The sequence below is a fragment of the Schistocerca nitens genome, chromosome 2 (assembly GCF_023898315.1).
Source record: "Schistocerca nitens isolate TAMUIC-IGC-003100 chromosome 2, iqSchNite1.1, whole genome shotgun sequence".
Taxonomy (NCBI): domain Eukaryota; kingdom Metazoa; phylum Arthropoda; class Insecta; order Orthoptera; family Acrididae; genus Schistocerca; species Schistocerca nitens.
The window spans coordinates 162050640-162070941 of NC_064615.1; positions in this window are offsets into that span (position 1 = coordinate 162050640).

Consider the following 20302-nt stretch of genomic DNA (forward strand, 5'->3'; position numbering starts at 1 on the left):
TGCTTTTAGGGTTCCTCCGAGCCATAATCCTTAATTAGGGGCCATCCACTGCAGTAGTAGCCCTTGGGAGGCCTGAGCGAGGCATGTCATCGACATTCCTGTGTCTCTACATCAGCTCCATGTCTGAACAACATCGCTTTGGTTCACTCCGAGACGCCTGGACACTTGCTTTGTTGAAAGCCCTTCTTGGCACAAAGTAACAATGCGGAGGCGTTCGAACCGCGATACTGACTGTCTAGGCATGGTTGAGCTACAGTCAAAACGAGCCGTGTACCTCCTTCCTGGTGGAATGACTGAAACTGATCAGCTGTCGGACCACCTCCGTGTAATAGGCACTGCGCATGCATTGTTGTTTTCATCTTTGGGCGGGTTTACTGATATCAATGAACAGTCAAAGGGGCTGTGTCTGGCATACAGTATCCACATTCAACGTCCATCTTCAAGAGTTTGGGGAATTGGGGTGATGCAAACCCTTTTTTGATGTGTGTAATTAACAGTCAAGGTGGAAGGATATCAGTGACGCGATTCGCTGATGACCAATATTTCTGTCTTGAGTGAAAGTGATGAACAATGACATGGTCTGCTGATTGGAATGAACAGTCTAATGAGTACAGAAAATAGGTTAAGAGTAAATCGAAGAAAGACAACGGTAAGAAGTAGTAGTAGAAATGAGAACAGCTAGCAACTTAGCACCAGGTTTGATGGTCACGAAGTAAATGAAGTTAAGGAATTCTAATACCTAGGCAGCAAAATATTCAAGGACGGACGGAGCAAAGAGGACATCGAGAGCAGATTATCAATGGCATAAAAGGAATTGGCATGTAGTAATTCTACGAAAACGACATGACTGCTAAGAAATTTATTTATGTCACGTTGCGAGTCAACATCATCAAATAACAGTGGCAGGACTTTTACAAAAGACAAGTTAGAAAAGCTAATAAATAATAACTACAAAGCCAATGTAACACCGGGAGCGGATATACGTGTTAACTACAAGTACATACAATATCCTTAGGAAAGCCCTCACAGATGATCAGTGCAAGAAAAACGTACAGTCTAATGTGCAATTGCCGTTAGGCGTGTCTGCAAAAGATGTTATTTGGCGACTTTGCATACCAGACCGAAGACAGCATTGTCGAGGACCGTATTACATCAACTTGGTGCCAGATGGCGTTGATTTCAAAGATCAAGACAAACGTCTTGAATATATTTACAGAAGTGTCATTATGCTGAAACATATTCAGGAGGTTTTTAGCATAATTTGATATAATTGTTGATATAATAAGTCTAAGCTGATATAACACGGTCCTCGAGTTATCCTCAGTGTAGTATGTGAAGTTTTCAAATAACACCTTTTACAAATACGCCTAAAGGCAACTGCAAATGAGATTTACATTTTCCTTGTATTGCTCACCTATGTGACTTTTCCTAAGCATATGTGTACTTAGTATGTAGTTCGTTCCTGGTGTTACATTGGCCTTCCATTTATTATGTATTAGCTTTTCTAATTTTTCTTTTGTATTAATTTTTTAACAATTAATTGATGATGACGATTCGATCGCGTCATCGATAAAGTCTTCAGCGATCAAGATGTTTCCATGGAATTTCGACATGCCAAGTCTGGAAGGTCGCATACATTACAAATGAAAGATCCATCAGTCAGACAGAAAAAAAGGACATTCCTGGCCAAGACAGGTCTACTTGTATCAAACAAACGCCTTACTGAGGAAGAAATATCTGAGAATGTACGTTTGGAGCACATCATTGTATGATAATGGCACGTGGTTTGTGGGGAAACCAGAACAGAAGAGACTCTAAGCATTTGAGATGTGGGTGCTACAGATGAATGTTGACAATAAGGTGGACTTATAAGGTAAGGAATGAAGATGTTCTGGAAAGGAATATGTGGAAAACATTGGTAAGGAGAAAGGAGACAGGATGATAGGACATGTGCTAAGACATCAGGGAATATTTTCCATGGTGCTAGACGGAACTGTAAACGGTAAAATCTGTAGAGAAGACAGAGATTGGAATGCATCCAGCGGATAACTGAGGTCATAGGTTACAAGTGCTACAGTGAGATGGAGAGGTTGATACAGGAAAGGAATTCGTGGCTGGCCACGTCAAACCAGTCAGAAGACTGCTGACTCAAAAAATAAATTAATTAATGAATTAATTAATCGTGTATACCTTTTGCAAATATTACTGTGTACCGTGGCGGGCCGCATCAAACCAATCGGAAGACTGCTGAATCAAAATAAATAAATCGTATTTAACTTTTGCAAACATTACTGTGTATAAAAAAGGCACGTTCTATACTTCTTGTGTCTAACTGTTGGCGAACGTTTTCAGGGATGTCATCAAAGTAGGGCACTGTATGTCAAGGTTTACTAGCTATTGCAGTCATCAGCTTTACAGTTGTATGACTACTTTATTGCTTTTCGAGGATCCTTCTATTATCGTTGTTGACGAAAACAGCCTCTAGTACATTGTCTCCGCTAACAGTAGTGTAGGCTATGTACTGTATGATTTGATACTCGGTATCAAAGGTACCCATCGACAGAGGGAGTTATGTAACCTGTACAGCACTGACCTAAAATCAAACATTTTATATTTAAGTGAGTGTTTGGAAACAGGATGAGTGACCTCAGCAATGGTATTCTTCCTTTTGTCAAAATCTATCTTAGTTCCACGTCAAGTAATCAAAATGTTTAAGTAATGTAAGATCCGCCTCTCGCTGTGCTGCATGATAAACTGTATTTTCTCCTGTAAACCATTCAACTATTCCACAAATCTACAGCACTCCTTCATGTGTCCTACCATGTAACAGCAAAATATCATCTACATAGCTACACCACGTCACAGTCTAGATGGGTTTGATGGGAAATAGGTCAGGACATAGTAATCAAAGATTGATATGAAAATGTTGACTAAAGATTTTACTAAAGGGATCCCATCGACAAATTCTGTTTCTTGGGTAAATGCTATTGCAAAATTTGAAACAATTAGATTTCAGAACTAAATATATTAGTTTTACGACATTATTGATTCCATCATTTGGTCTACTTGTCTAAGATTTTAGGTTGAGGGCAGCTGTGTCTTGAATCTTTTTTACCAAAATATTAATATACGTATCTGTGGCATCAATACATGCAAGATGTGCACCCAGAGGATTGCCTAAATTGGAAAGTTTGTTAATTAATTTTTCCCTGTTGTGAAAATTGGTGCACATGGGATGTTGGTAGTCCTGGTTCAAGTACCTGACGAGTTCTTCAGTATGAACCCATCCTTCAATATGCTTTAAGAATGAGCCTAACAGCTATATTTTCTTGATGTATCTTAATCTTTGTGCGTTGTTTGGATGTTGCTGGGTTAAAAGGCAACCATATTTACTCTCATAAAAGAATTTGGAAAAACCTTAGTGGTGATAAACTGCTTTTTTAAACAAGCCAAATACTTACAGTACAAAATTGCTGCACCTTATTCACGTACTGATTCTCATTCAAAATTACCGCTGTTTTACATTTGTCAACCTGAAGAATTAATACCTGATAATCCTCAAACATTTTTCTATGTTGTTTAATACAACTTTTTCCATGACGGTTCTTTTTCTCCGTGCACAAGCGCTGTAAATCTGAATGACTGCCTTTCATTTGTTATTAGCATCAGTTGCCATCTCAATGTATTCTACCAATGTCAAGTTGGAGCCATTCAGAGCAGACACGGTATGGGGTTTTAATGAATAAAACTGGTCTGCGAAGACTGGCCACCCTCCAACCACACCAATTTCTCCCCTCATTTATTAACTCTTTTATCAGGTTTCTGCTGCCACACATCCACATCTAGTGATTGTCAAGCACTGCAAACCAGGATCTTACTACTGGACATTTTCTCTGCTCTTTTTAACCTTTTTTAATGTACTTTTCCTGTTTATCGTTAGGTTTACACTGATTTATTCATTTTGTTAAGTACTAATTTTTTTGTTACTGGGACCAATCACGTCTTTACATTAATAATTGTAAGGAAGTTACACAACTTTCCTTGCCGAAATTAATTCGACCAATACAGAGCCTTTCGTGTTCATGTCTCTTGCCATGGATGCGCTCTGTTGCCCTTGGCGCAATTGCTTGACTTAGTTAGCTGGCTATGTTCGTACCTTTAGTATTTACCCGTTTGATGTGATGCGCTCTGCACCTCGTGAGGTCGGTTCCTCAGCTGGGTTCATCATTTTTACTGTTCGTTCTTACCGTCACCACTGTTGTTTTATTTCTAGGTACAGTTTTTTGTATAGTGGAAACCCGGCACGGAACCTGTCACTGATTTCCAGTATTTATCTTTCGAACTAGTTAACAGTTATACCATCATATTATAATTTCTTGTGAATTATTTCTGAGTGGTCCTATTTTAACTTGCTGTTTAGCTACACAATGTTCGCGTGGTTTCATGTTTTGTCACACAGCATTTTATTTGCGTCTTAGCAATTAATCGGGGACTGGATCTTTAATTTGCAGCTTTCATTTTCGACTTAATGGCTCGTGTCGATTTAGTCTTCATTCCAAATTGATGAGAAATGTTGGGTCTTCCATATAACCCCGGTGTTGATCCTCGTATGACCTGAGATATGTACGTTCAACTACATTTAAGATTGTGTTCTTACGCCAGTGGGCGAAAATAATGGCTATATGTTTACATCAAGATGTTCACCTGAAGATGTGGCTAGAATGCCACGAAACCGGCATTGATTCCAATAAAAGGATTTTGATGAAACTGAAGGCAAATTTCTATATCTTGCTGAGCTGTTGGCCGAGATCTATGGAAAGTCCGCTACACTGGGCATGCAGTACTGTCTCGAGTGAAACTACAAGTGACGCCACGATATTTAACTTCTGGCAATCGCCTGTAATCTCTTGAGCACAAATATCACGTTCCAAAAAGTACAGCCTGAAGGCTTTTCTTGAATGTGGTCCACGATATTCTTACGATGCACTGAAGATTCATTTGAAAGCTGATATACTCACACTTCCGTCAGAGTTAAATAACGTTTCCCAGGTATTCCAATACTCTGCGCTAAACTTTGGAGAACATGCTCTGCGAAGTGCACCAAAAGCAATGCAATTGAGCTGGGTACTGGACATTCACGTTCCTATATTAATAGATACAGTATAACTAAAATTATACTGCCACAAGCTACCTTTTTAATTTCTATCTAAATTTCACTGGACTGTTATTAGAATGTCTTCCACAGATGGAATTCTTAAATAAAAAGTTCTCGGTTCATTTGACGCTTAAAACTCGAATAAAATCTCAAGCTTTCGATGACTGCCTCAACCAACGTCATCAGAGGCTAAGTTTTAAATTTCCGAGGCTCCCACTTTTATGCCCGAAGGACGGATTCTGATTAGTTGATTAACTCATGACCGGATCATGCAAACGGCGCGGACTCGGTGTCCATAGATTATGTTTGCGCTGTCTCACTGGTCAGTTACTTAACTAGCACGGAAATCAGAACAGATTTATGGTGCACAGAAATTTAGCCACGAGGCTGGATCCCAAAGTGTCTAATCGGCGACGGTGGAACAAAAGTAGGAAGTTAATGCGTCGAACCTCTGGAGACGCTATAGGAAGGTAGGTGTTTCGCCATGCAGTCAGTATCTGTGAAGAAACTCGGTCGGCGGTCGAGGGGCGTCACCTTAATTAGATTTTGAAACTCAGTTTAAGGCAGCACATGTTCCTCTCATATCAGTTTGCACTCCTTAGAGACCGTACGGCTCAAGGCCGAATGTACAAAGCACGCCACTCTCTCGTTCTCGTTTCTGTTCTATTCTGTAATGGTATGTGGAAAGGACAATAATCGTCATCCTAATAAACAGGCGTGAATGTCTGTAATATTACAGTCGTCAGCGTTAAGACAGATGAATTTTTGCTGAACTAAAATACTTTTCCTATTGCAATGCAAGGTATCAGAATTATGAGAATATGGATGTCTTTCACGAAGAGCCCCATTCATGGAGCGTCTCCTACTAAATCTTTTGAGTCCTATCATTTCACAACAGTTCTCTGATAATATGACATTCATGAGCATTACTGCACCAGTGGTAATTGGTAGTGTAAGCTCATCAGCGTCATGAGAAATGACTGCCTAAGCACAATTAATCGTGATATACTCTTACTTTCACTCCAATCATGTTTATTCTACAGCCATGATTCGTTTTGCATGCTACGAAATCTTCATTCATTTGCAAATGAATTTGATATGCATGTATTGTCGTCACCAGAGGTTAACTACACAGCTCGGCCGTGAAAGAAAGGACTGGAACCAGTAATAATTGCAGTTTGAAATTAGTGCTAATAGCATCTTGGGAGGACCCCAACCTACATTCGATGATGAACGTCTGGAAGGAAGAGGAAGGTAATATCTCAATCAACCAGGTGTCTGGTACTACGTGTGCAAGCTTATGATACATTTGTCAGAAAATACTTTCACAATTGGTAAAAAAATGTAATGGACTATATACACAAAAGCATCACTGGATGACGAGGCGTCCAGGTAAGAGCATCTTCAATTTTGACTGAGGTAGAGCGAAGATCCATAACAGTGCTTCGAAGTATGATGCGAAAGCAGAAGGTAGAAAGGGCAGGGTATCCTAAGACTTCGAAAAAATTCTCACTCATTCGCCATATGGAAAACAAATCACATGAATCTTCGGTTATTGGATGTCATCAAACCGAAAATAGTTATGCTACAAATCGATAACTTAAGCAATAGCGGTATCTAAGTAGGCTGGACCAGTCTGGGCTACTATGACTCATGTGACAAAGTAGTGTACTGTCTAGGCAATGGAGGACAAAGGAAGACTGGGATAGGAGTCATCATAAGGGAAAATCCAAGCTATAGTCTTGCAGGACATAAGAATATGAGTGATATATTATCAGGCGCATTATACTTATTTATCTGGTATTACACGTCAGTGCTGCAACAACAGCTGGGTATAGTGAAATTAGCGAATATTTCAGATTGGCCTGTGGGAATTTGTAAATAGATAAGAAAACAAAGTCATCATATGTAACGGAAATACTAATCTGGAGACAGATCAAAAGCAGGAATCTACATTTGCAGTTAGCAATACGTCAACAGACTGCGACAGGGGAAAATTTTTCACAAGAAAATTACACAGCTTGAGTCACTAACTATTGCCACCTAGAATAACTCCGAAAGTATGATTTTAGCTAAAAAGTTTGTGGGACAAATGTTGCACAGAACAAAGGGGACCATAATATGACGCTGGATTTTGTTGCTGGGTGGGGTCGCGTCAGAGATATGAAGGTCAACTTTTTTTTTTTTTTTTTTTAAGTAGGATGCTGTAGCTTGGTGCCTATTTTATGATAGTGGCTATCGAGACGAATCCAATGATGTGTAACAGTAAGGTGTTTGAAGGTCAACGAAGGTAAAAAAGGTGGCATGAACATCCATTTAAACGTGATAGAAGTGATGACCATTGGTATCACTGCTGCAATCTTCTTATCATGGGTTGAGTGGTATTTCTTATCACTTCCGCACTTATCGAAGCACGTGCTCTGACAATTCTCTCTCGTATGTCGTGCAAATAGCAAATATTCACGAATACGGCGTATCCATCTAACGTGCCATTGACATGTAAACACCATGGGACAGCTTCGCAATACAACACTAATACGAACGTTAAGACTAGCATCGTCGAAACAAGCGAAAGTGAATGATGTATTCCTCCGACGAACGAGTCGATATGCTCCTCATTTACGGCGAATACCAACGAAATTCAGTGAGAGCTAGGGACTTATACGCTGAAAGATATCCTCAGTTTACTCACCTTCCATGTCGTACATTTAAATATTAGTATGATAAATACGAACACCTGGATCAGAAGCATAGCCGGCAAAGGAAAGTTACTAACGAGGAAACGGAAATTGATACTCTTGCCACTGTGGTTCGAGATCCTTGTGTTACTTCACGTCAGATACCAAGGGAATCTGACATGAGCCGGAGTAGTGTTGTTCCTGTTCTGCATCGCCATAAATATCAGCCTTACCATTTTAATCTCCACCAAGAGTGAACTGGTACGAATTGTATGCGTCGCACTGAATTCCGCCGATGGGCTCAACTTCAGATTCAGTGTGATGACACATTAATTAAGTTGATTTTATTTACTGACGATGCTACATTATTGGAAGAAATACCTTTAGGAACAAGGTACATAATGTGGTACCAGCACGACGGGTATCAGGCACATTTTTCGCTGACGGCTAGAAATGAGCTGCAGAGACAATTCCCACATCGTATGATTGGACGCGGAGGAGATGTGTCGTTGCCGGCTCGATGCCACGCTTGACACCTATGGATTCTTTCTTGTGGGGATTCATAAAAGTTATTGTTTATAAAGACGTTACAACTACACCTGAAGATATGCGAGAGAGAATTGTTGAAGCATGTGCTTCGAAAATTGCCGATGTGATAAGGAATACCACTCAGTCCGTGATAAGAAGATTGCAGCGTTGCACTGATACCAATGGTCATCACTTCGAAAACCTGGTGTTAATGGACGTTCATGCCACCTTTGTGAACTTCGTTGAACATCAAAGACCTTACTGTTACACGTTATTGGATTCGCCTCGATAGCCACTATCAGAAAATAAGTACCAAACGATGGCATCCCATTAAAAAAAATAAAAAAAATAAACACAGTTGACCTTCATATCTCTGAAGCGACTCCACCAACAACAAAAAACCATAGTCATATTATGGCCCCCGTTTTCTCTTGAAACTTTTGTTCCACAAACTTTTCAGCTCCCATCATACTTTCGGAGTTAATCTTGGTGGCAATAGTGATTCAACGCGTATATCGACATCATTTTCTTTGTTGACTACTACGGAATTACAAAGCATCCAAGATTGTAGTGAGAAAATTTGTTCATCATGTCACCAAGAGTCGAGAACTACTTGATGGTATGTATCACTAAGGTGACTGATCTCTATGAAATATCCCTTGTTGCATCTTTTATTTTGTTTGTTGTATTACTTCGTAATTTACTAGGGAGCACCTTCTCTTATCAGTGCACAGCATTCTCATCAGGAATAATTTTTAGTCTTCTCATACAAACTCCCTATATTTCATTATTTTAAATTGTTTAATTGTTTTACTACCAAATGATAAGTAGCAAACATTCTGTTATACATTGTTTAACTTAGTTTTAACATAGCAAATTTTATTAGCAGATGCATGCTTGTTTTTATTTTAAATAGCAGCATCATGAAATACATTAGTTTAAATGACTCAGTACGTTATTTGTCACTTTATTTTCCTTTTGTATTGTACACGTTGTAATTGGAGAGAACTTTCCATTAACAATATTTTTTTCTGCATATTTTATATCTGAAGATGCTACTTATCCCAGTCTAAACTACCCATATCATTCTATAACTTCGCGATCCAGACAAATAAAGGTCATATTGAAAATTAAGATCTCTTCCACATTCTTGACCATGTCAAATCTTATAAAACTCCTGTAATAGCTTGATGCAATCAATCATTTGTCGAAAAGGCTCTATTCTTTCTATATCACTCACACATAGTATCAAAACGAAACAGAATACTACTTGCCACATAACTGAGTCTTTCATATACCAAAATAACAAACCTCCTGTTAATCTGGTTTACGAACAAGGAATTATAAACGGGGAAGAACGTTCTTATTACATTTGCAAAAACCGCGAAGTAGATCTGTTAAATTGGTTAGATTCAACTACTTTTGACGTGTGAATAGCTGCCAACTTTGGAAATACGTAAGTCAGTAAGTCGACATATATTCCACGTTCTCTGTCACTGACAGCTAATGGGATAATATCCTTGCGACAGCTCCTCACTTAGACAAAAGTATTCATTGCTCAAAAGGAAGTATATCCTGCAGGTACCTTTCTAAGCAAATTTGAAGGTTACAATATTACAATTCTAAAAGGTAAAATTATTTGCAATGTCCTGTAATTAATTTAACTTTAATACAGAAAGTGGTGCAATACGCAATCATAAAACACTTTGACAGCATACACGGGGAAATAAAAGCCAGACAGACAGCAGAGGTGTTTTAAAATGTAGATTGCCTTCAATTCTCTTGCACAGTTATCATTACACAGCAGAGGATTCCTTGCATAGAAATATTTAGTCATGTATACAGAAAAAAATTTTTAAGTGCCAGCATCTAGTCATAGTACTGTATCTTACGTTGTGTTTTTTTGTTTATGTTTATGTGTGTGTGTGTGTGTATGTGTGTGTGTTTCTTCTGCTGAGATGTTGCAGATCTTAACGTTTATCCTACATTTGAGTACAGAGCCGGTTATCAACATAACAAATGTGACAGCAGTGGATAGTCTTATTTGATGTATCTGACACCTACGTATCTTGTTGATACAATTAGATTAGATTAGATTAGATTTACTTTCATTACAATTGATCCGTAATGAGGAGGTCCTCCATGATGTAGAACATGTCAGAAAAACAACAAGACAAATATTTACAACTCAAACAAATAAGCTAATGTACCTCCTCCATGAACCATGGACCTTGCCGTTGGTGGGGAGGCTTGCGTGCCTCAGCGATATAGATGGCCGTACCGTAGGTGCAACCACAATGGAGGGGTATCTGTTGAGAGCCCAGACAACGTGTGGTTCCTGAACAGGGGCAGCAGCCTTTTCAGTAGTTGCAGGGGCAACAGTCTGGATGATTAACTGATCTGGCCTTGTAACATTACCCAAAACGGCCTTGCTGTGCTGGTACTGCGAACGGCTGAAAGCAAGGGGAAACTACAGCCGTAATTTTTCCCGAGGGCACGCAGCTTTACTGTATGGTTAAATGATGATGGCGTCTTCTTGGGTAAAATATTCCAGAGGTAAAATAGTCCCCCATTCGGATCTCCGGGCGGGGACTACTCAAGAGGACATCGTTATCAGGAGAAAGAAAACTGGCGTTCCTCGGATCGGAGCATGGAACGTCAGATCCCTTAATCGAGCAGGCAAATTAGAAAATTTAAAAAGGGAAATGGATAGGTTAAAGTTAGATATAGTGGGAATTAGTGACGTTCGGTGGCAGGAGGAACAAGACTTTTGGTCAGGTGAATACAGGGTTATAAATACAAAATCAAATAGGGGTCATGCAGGAGTAGGTTTAATAATGAATAAAAAATAGGAGTGCGGGTAAGCTACTACCAACAGCGTAGTGAACGCATTATTGTGGCCAAGATAGACACGAAGCCCATGCCTACTACAGTTGTACCAAATTATATGTCAACTAGCTCTGCAGATGATGAAGAAATTGATGAATCGTATGATGAGATAAAAGAAATTATTCAGGTAGTGAAGGGAGACGAAAATTTAATAGTCATGGGTGACTGGAATTCGATAGTAGGAAAAGGGACAGAAGGAAACATTGTAAGTGAATATGGACTGGGGTAAGAAATGAAAGAGGAAGCCTTCTGGTAGAATTTTGCACAGACATAACTTAATCATAGCTAACACTTGGTTCTAGAATCATAAAAGAAGGTTGTATACATGTAAGAATCCCAGAGATACTAAAAGGTATCAGATAGATTATATAATGGTATGACAGAGATTTAGGAACCAGGTTTAAAATTGTAAGACATTTCCAGGGGCAGATGTGGACTCTGACCACAATCTATTGTTTATGAACTGCATATTGAAACTGAAGAAACTGCAAAAAGGTGGGAATTTAAGGAGATGGGACCTGGATAAACTGACTAAACCAGAGACTGTATAGAGTTAGAGGGAGAGCATAAGGGAACCGTTGACAGCAATGGGGGAAAGAAGTACAGTAGAAGAAGAATGGGTAGCTCTGAGGGATGAAGTAGTGAAGGCAGCAGAGGATCAAGTAGGTAAAAAGACGAGGGATAGTAGAAATCCTTGCGTAACAGAAGAAATATTGAATGTAATTGATAAAAGGAGAAAATATAAAAATGCAGTAAATGAAGCAGGCAGAAAGGAATAAAAACGTCTCAAAAATGAGATCGACAGGAAGTGCAAAATGGCTAAGAAGGGATGGCTAGAGGAGAAATGTAAGGATGTAGAGGCTTATCTCAATAGGGGTGAAATAGATACTGCCTACAGGAAAATTGAAGAGACCTTTGGAGAAAAGAGAACCACTTGCATGAATATCAAGATCTCAGATGTAAACTCAGTTCTGACCAAAGAAGGGAAAGCAGAAAGGTGGAAGGAGTATATAGAGGGTCTATACAAGGGCGATGTACTTGAGGACAATATTATGGAAATGGAAGAGAATGTAGATGAAGATGAAATGGGAGACACGATACTGCACGAAGATTTTGATAGAGCACTGAAAGACCTAAGTCGAAACAAGGACCAGGAGTAGACAACATTCCATTAGATCTTCTGAAGGCCTTGGGAAGCCAGTCCTGACAACATTCTACCATCTAGTGAGCAAGGTGTATGAGACTGGCGAAGTACCCTCAGACGTCAAGAAGAATATAATAATTCCAATCCCAAAGAAAGCAGGTGTTGACAGATGTGAAAATTACCGAACTATCAGTTTAATAAGTCACAGCTGCAAAATACTAACACGAATTCTTTACAGACTTGAGATTCCATAGAAATTTTAAAACATGTGAGGCGATACTGACCCTATGACTTATCTTAGTAAATAGATTAAGGAAAGGCAAACCTACTTTTGTAGCATTTGTAGACTTAGAGAAAGCTTTTGACAATGTTGACTGGAGTACTCTCTTTCAAATTCTGAAGGTGTATATATATATATATATATATACTCTTACTTACAATGAACACTTTACTGCACTGAAATTGTGCAGAAGTTATATTGTACTTATATATACACACACACACACACACACACACAAATCAGTTGGTTCTACTGAGAAATTCATCAATGGTGTAGGAGGAGATGGCAACCAAAAATCCCTTAGGCTTCTCTTAAACTGAATTTCATTGGTTGTTAAGCTTTTTATGGTTGCTGTTAAGTTATTGAAAATGTGTGTTCCTGAATATTGCACACTTTTTTGTACAAGACTAAGTGACTATAAATCCTTATGAAGATTATTCTTATTTCTAGTATTGATTCAATGAATTGAGCTGTTTGTTTGAAAAAGTGATACATTTTAAAGAAAAATTTCATTAAAGAATATATATATTGGGAAGCAGTAGTTAGTATCCCTAATTCCCTAAACAGTCTTCTGCAAGATGTTCTTGAGTACACACCACATGTAACTCATACTGCACGTTTTTGTGCCTGGATAACTTTAGCTTGGCTTGATGAATTACCCCAAAAAATAATCCCATATGACATTATGGAATGAAAGTAAGGATAGTATGCCAGCTTTTTCATTTTTATATCACCTACGTCTGACACAATTCGCATTGCAAATAGAGATTTGTTAAGACGCTTCAGCAGTTCTGTTGTGTGCTTTTCCCAGTTGAATTTATTATCAAGCTGTAATCCCAAGATTTTAACACTATCCACTTCTTGTATCTGCTTGTCATCATATGTTAGGCATATACTCGTGGGTCACCCCTTACAAGTTCTGAACTGCATGTAGTGTGTTTTTTCGAAGTTTAGCGACAAGGAATTGGCTAGGAACCAGTGATTGATGTCCACAAATATTTTAATATCTGATCTTTCTAAGACTACACTTCATTTGCTATTTATTGCAATGTTTGTATCATCGGCCAACAAAACGAACTTGGCATCTGGTAATGTTACTGATGAAAGGTCACTGCTATACACAAGAAAAAGTAAGGGCCCTAAAATGGAACCTTGTGGGACCCCACATGTAATTAGTTCCCAGTTGGATGATGCCTGATAGCTTGATACATAACAGCCTTTGTTTCCTGCCAGAGATATAAGATTTGAACCACTTTGCAACATTTCCTGTTACACTATAATATTCTAATTTCCTTATAAGGATACTGTGATTTACACAGTCAAATGCGTTTGACAGATCACAACATATACCAGTTGCCTGCAATTTTTTATCTAACGAATTAAGCACATTTTCACTTAAGTGTAGATAGCCTTCCCAATATCAGAACCCTTTAGAAATCCGAATTGTGACTTTGACAGTATGTTATTTGAGATACGATAGTTATAATGCCGATTGTACATTACTTTTTCTAAAATTTTTGAGAATGCTGGCAAAAGTGAAATTGGACGGAAATTTGATGCTATTTCTTAATCTCCCTTCTTATACAGTGGCCTAACTTCAGCATATTTTAACCATTGAGGAAATATTCCACTGATAACGACTGGTTACGCAGATAGCTTAACATGTTACTTAACTCAGAATCACATTCTTTAATTAGCTTTGTTGATATTTCATCATACCCACCAGATGTTTTGATTGTAAAGATTTTATGATGGACATTATTTCTGCTGGGGTAGTGATGGTCAAATTCATATTATGGAAGTTACTTCAAATGTCTGGTCTGAGCTATTCCATAGCAGCGTCTACAGAACCTGGCAACTCCATCTTTTCAGTAACAGTTATGAAATGTTTATTAAAAGTTCTGCAACACTATAAACATCTGTCATCAGTGTATCATTTACACTTAATACTATTTTTCCCTCTTCATGTCTGGTTCCACCAGTCTCCTCCTTCACTATATTCCGTATTTCCTTTATTTTGTTATTGGATATGGCTATCTTTTCATTGTAATATATTTGCTTTGATGTCCATATTACAGTCTTTAATATTTTGCAGTATTTCTTGTAATGTGCTATAGCATCAATATCGGAACTGTTTCGGATTGACAATTTTCTTTTTGTTTTACAAGATACACCTATTCCTTGAGTAATCCATGGCTTCTTTGTGGACTTCGCTCTAACCTTAGTAAGTTTTTGGGAAAAACAGTGTTCGAATAATGTAAGCACTTTATTAGCAAAAGTGTTATATTTTTCATTCATGCCATGAGCAATGTAAACGTTAGTCCAGTGGATGTCTCTGAGGTGTGTACTAAAATAATCTATTTTTGGCTTATTGATTACCCTCTTGAGCTCAGATTTAACAGATTTTATATCCTGTTCAGTGTTAACATTTAACAGAAGGAACTGCATGTCATGATCTGAGAGGCTATTGACTATTGGTTTTGTAGTACAATTTTGTTCATTGGACTTTTCTCTAAAGATATTATCAATGGCTGTTTGTGAGAAATTGGCTGCCCTAGTGGGGAACTTTACAGTGCGAATTAAGTAGAATGGTAGTGTCACTAACTCAGATAAGTTCTTATTGGGAGAGTCTTTAAGGAAATCTACATTGAAATCACCAGCAACCACTATTTCTTTGTTTTTGGTTGTTAAATGGGCCAGTACAGCTTCAAGGTGGTTTACAAACAGATTAAAGTTACCTGCAGGTGCTCGATATCCACTTAATATCATGAAGGATTTTTTGTGAAATTCTACTTATGCTGCACATGCTTCCATATGCTGTTCTAGGCAAAATTTATGAATGTCTATGTTCTTAAATTTATGACAGTTCCTGATGAATGTGGCAACTCCTTCTTTCTCCATTTCTGACCTACAAAAGTGAGATGCTAATCTCAACCCTGTAACACTTAAAAGTTCTATACCAGTGGTCACATAATGTTCAGAGAGGCAGATTATGTCAGCTGGGTTGAAGACTCTAATTCATCTATGCAGATAATTAATTCATTAATTTTATTTCTCAGTCCTCGAATATTTTGATGCAATAAAGATAGCTGACATTTTACATTGACTGAGTTAAAATTGGGTAGAGTTAAAATATCTGATGACTGTTGAAAATTCTTAATCAATGGCTGTTTATGCTGATGTAATAAGCTAGAATTATGTTTTTTGGATTCTTTTTCAAACTGAAGGTTTGTCTCAGTCCTAGCCTCTCTTAAATTTGGTTTCTTTCTGTCACACTACCCTAAAAAGGGCCTTTTCTGAACCCTACAACCACTGGTATTTTAGCACTCATGACAGTGCCTCCCCCCTTTAACTTTCCTGCTATTTTCCCAGCCAGTTTACTCTTCCCCTTCCTGTTGAGGTGAAGGCCATACCTAGTATAATCTCACCTATTGAGAGAATGAACAGGAACCACACCAATGTGTGACTCTGCACCCGACATAAGCAACCGTTGCAACTCCAAATTAACTCTCTTGACAGAAGAGTTCAAATGAGGTCGGTCATGGTGCCCAAGAACTCAGCACTAGTATGCTTCGATGCTGATGCAATCATTGGCAGGTCACATTCTATACTGTACCCAGGATCTCTGTCAATACTGTTACCTGCCCCACCCACTATAACCACGGTGTCTCCCTTAGTGAAATCTTTGCAAGGTGATCCTAAATCCTCTGTCATCTGCTCCAGACCAGCACTAGGTTTAAAAAGAATTGGTGACCTGGTATTCTGATCCTAGTTCATCCTACAAAAGTTGGCCAACACCTCTTCCATGAGAACTACCTAACAACAATACTTTCTTTCTCTTTACTGATTTCCCCACTTTCTTACTTTTCAATTTGCTGCTGAAAGTTTGTTGTGCCCTGTCTACACCTGGAACTGCTTGAGGCTCAGCAGTTTCTAACTGAAGCAACAGGTCAAATCCATTTTCCACATTCACCACGAAGCTGTCATATAAACTTCTAGGCCTGTTTCTCCTGTTGCCTGTTGCCACTTCCCACCTCTCTTTACCCTTCTCCCTCCTTAACCTGTCAAGATCTCCCCTGGCCTTGTCTAACTCAGTCTGAAGGGCGGCAATTTTCCCCTCCTGTTCTAGTATCTTCCTATCTCTACTACAAATCCTACAAAACCACTGATGAGTCTCATTTACTTCCCATATTCTCATGCCACTACAGTCACCCACATGGAGAAACTACAGCATCCATCACACCATAGCCACGACCTAAGAATTCTACAGCCGGCTAAGCACTTTTGGCTCAAATGGCTCTGAGCACTATGGGACTGAACTGCTGAGGTCATAAGTCCCCTAGAACTTAGAACTACTTAAACCTAACTAACCTAAGGACAACACACACATCCATGCCCGAGGCATGATTCGAACCTGCGACCGTAGCGGTCGCGCGGTTCCGGACTGTAGCGCCAGAACCGCTCGGCCACCAGCGGCCGGCGCTAAGCACTTTTCACTCATGATAAACGTAATAGTTTATTTACAATAAGTCAGTTAAATAACTGATAAACACGAAAATATGGTTCCACAAATTTGGCCTATACACAACTATGTGTAAACAAATAGAACAGTGCAAAGTTTCTGAAACAACAACTTAAACTTTACACTACTTTCCGGAAATGCTCGTTGATGGTTTCTATTTCAGTGTACCTAGTGTTGCGTGAGAGCTTCTTCTCTGTGAGTGTACCTCAACGTTTTCAATGTCTAGATGGCCATGTGCCACACATAAAAGCTCGATAATATCATTATCCGCTGATCTGAAGATGTCAATACAACTTTGTTGAAACTAACAGTCAGAATATGTATCAGCTGCGGTCTGCGCAATAGAATTCTGTTTTTTAATCTTTTCTACATCGCTCGCCTTCTGACAGTGTCAGATAAATACAGTTCATAGTTTTACGGTGAATATGATCTTTCGGTAGTAGCTAACTGAACGGTAGTCTCTTGGAGGCAAAAGAACAAGGCACTTTTATTGCCACTGAGAAAACTGTACTAATTAAGGAAACAGAAATTAAAAGAAAATTATACTTTTAATAGCTCGTGTTCTCTCACATTCATTTAAAAATTGGAGTCGATTCCTTTTATTGTTTTTACATTTTCTTTGAATTATCACGGACGCTTTATTTCGCAGTGATGGATCGACTTCGAGGAATCTGGGTGACGTAAATTCCTTGGAACGGGAAATGCTTTGTTAAAACTTCTGGAAACATTTGGTACTCATTGTCTGATGTCATAATTCTTGGAATAAGAGGAACAATGCTTCGTGACCATAATGAGAGAATTCTGAACAAAAGATTACGAGTTTGTCTCAGAATGAAACGTTCGCGTATATTTCCTCAACATTTTTTCTCTGTTAATTGGAAGGGAGGGTGCTAGTGACGGGTTGGCGTTAGTGGAGTGATATTTTCTGCACTTGTGGTAACAAATTTTACTCTGTTTTGTACAATGTTGTGCAATGCATCGAGATGGATTAAACTGCCGTGCCTGCTGTATATTCCAGTTTCACAAGAATCGTTTCGACGTAGTGGGAAACATCACTACACCAAACAATAGAACCATTCCTTTGTGCAGTGCTGCATCTGAGGTTTTTTTCTGTTGAGTTCGACTGTAGGATAGGCGAATTGAATCACCCCGGAGGAAGGAATTCTGTCCCCCTGTATCTCCCTGGGAAGGGAGAGAAAGGGAATGATACAAAGTACCTGAACACCAGATTTTACACCAACGTTTTGGGTGAAATTCGAACTCTCTCCGCAGCGTCTGAAGCAGGATGTGCTTGTTTATGGTGATTCGTATGTCTGATTGACACTTTAAGCTCGAGAGCCGTAGGTACCCCCTCTGAAATATATTCTTGCGGATCCTGCGAAACACCGAAAATCTAATGGACAAAATGTGAACAGAGCACTTCATAAATACGTTCTGCCCAAAAGGTAAAAACGGAGGTGTGTCGCATACTTATACTACGGATAAATTCTGTTTCTGAATTTCGATGTTCCGCTATAAAACAGTGAACACATCGTCTCTAGCACACATACCGACACAAGTAAGATACCTCACACAATTATACGCCTATCCTACTTGCCTGTGTAACATAGCAACTACCCTGCATAGTATGTATTAATGTATCTATGTCTATTTTTCTGTTTATTTACGTGCTGCAAAAACAGAAATAACTAAGGGCTTAACTTAAATTTATAGAGAAGAATTTGACACCACTATTAGGCGACGTGAAATAAACTATTTACTTTGTACTCCAATTAAATGAAGAGGGAGCACTTGAAATAACACAGGCAGGCGGACGACTGAACGTTACATGTTGAAGGCGGTGAGTTGCTTAGAGCGGAGAGGCGGAGCGAAGTAGCCGAAAGTTATATGGGCGTGGCATTTGCGCGTAAACACAGAAAACATCTCGATTGTTCTAGGTCTTTCGCTTGGGTAGACATTTCCATGAGTTAAAAAGAGCAAAGAACGGCTATCACGAAGGGGAATCCCATTAGTGGAGTGCTACGCAACAGATCGAGGTTTTTTATGTCTGATTCCATTGGGAACCCTTTGCAACACTAAAGTGTTATTGTCAATATATTTTGGATTAACGGCAGCATAGGTCGTAAATCGAGATTTTAGACAGAAATATGAAATATTCCCAGAAGATTGTAACCTTTCAGGTTAAGTGCTGTATATTTTGGTTGCGATTGTGGTTTTATAGTAACAAGTCATTAAATACATGACATTCCTTGGACATGGAACAGCAGATTAATTTATTTGAGATTGGTAGGAAGCAACATTATCAATTCCGCGCGTTTTCATGACCGCTATGCATTAATAGCCGGATCGACACTAAGGGACCAAAATATTTGCTGAATTTAAAACAAATCAGCACTACACAACTGAAAAGGATTGTTTCAGAAATGATAGGGAAACGATAATGTTCCTCCTGCCTCAATGCTGCGTTCGGTCCATCAGCGTGATCGTAATTTCTGGAGATAAACTGATACAAAATGATTAACATTCAAGTAATGAGGAGATGGAGATACTTAAGGATAATTTGTCTAAATAAGCACACTTCATATGTAACACATGTTTTATTGCTATCTACCTTTTTATAGTAGTTACAGTAGCTGGTGCGTATTAACAAAATCTTTGCCCATCATAGGCAGTACTTGAGATTAATATCCTCTTGATGTTGCCTGCTCATAATTGATTAAATAAAGTATATGTTTCCTGGTTGATAAGACAATTAGCACATTTACAGACTAGTCTGCACAAATTATAAATTACAGATTGCAGAACGCAGCAAGTCCGCGTCCGCCTTTCATGGAATAGAAACAGTAAAAGGTGAAGCGCTTAAGGTCTCATTCGTCTTGAAACAACATAATTCTTTTTATATCATTAATCGATACGTGTACATGGAGATTTACAACCGCCCCGCAGGAGCGGGAAAGATAAAGAATAATAGATTCTGTTGCTGCTGTGCGACGGTTCATTTCTTTTACGTTACAATTGTTTGATAACGTCACAATCAGGCGTTTACTATTGAGCGTGTACTAATGTTTGCGAGGCGAAAATTATCAATGTTACACGATCCAAAGAT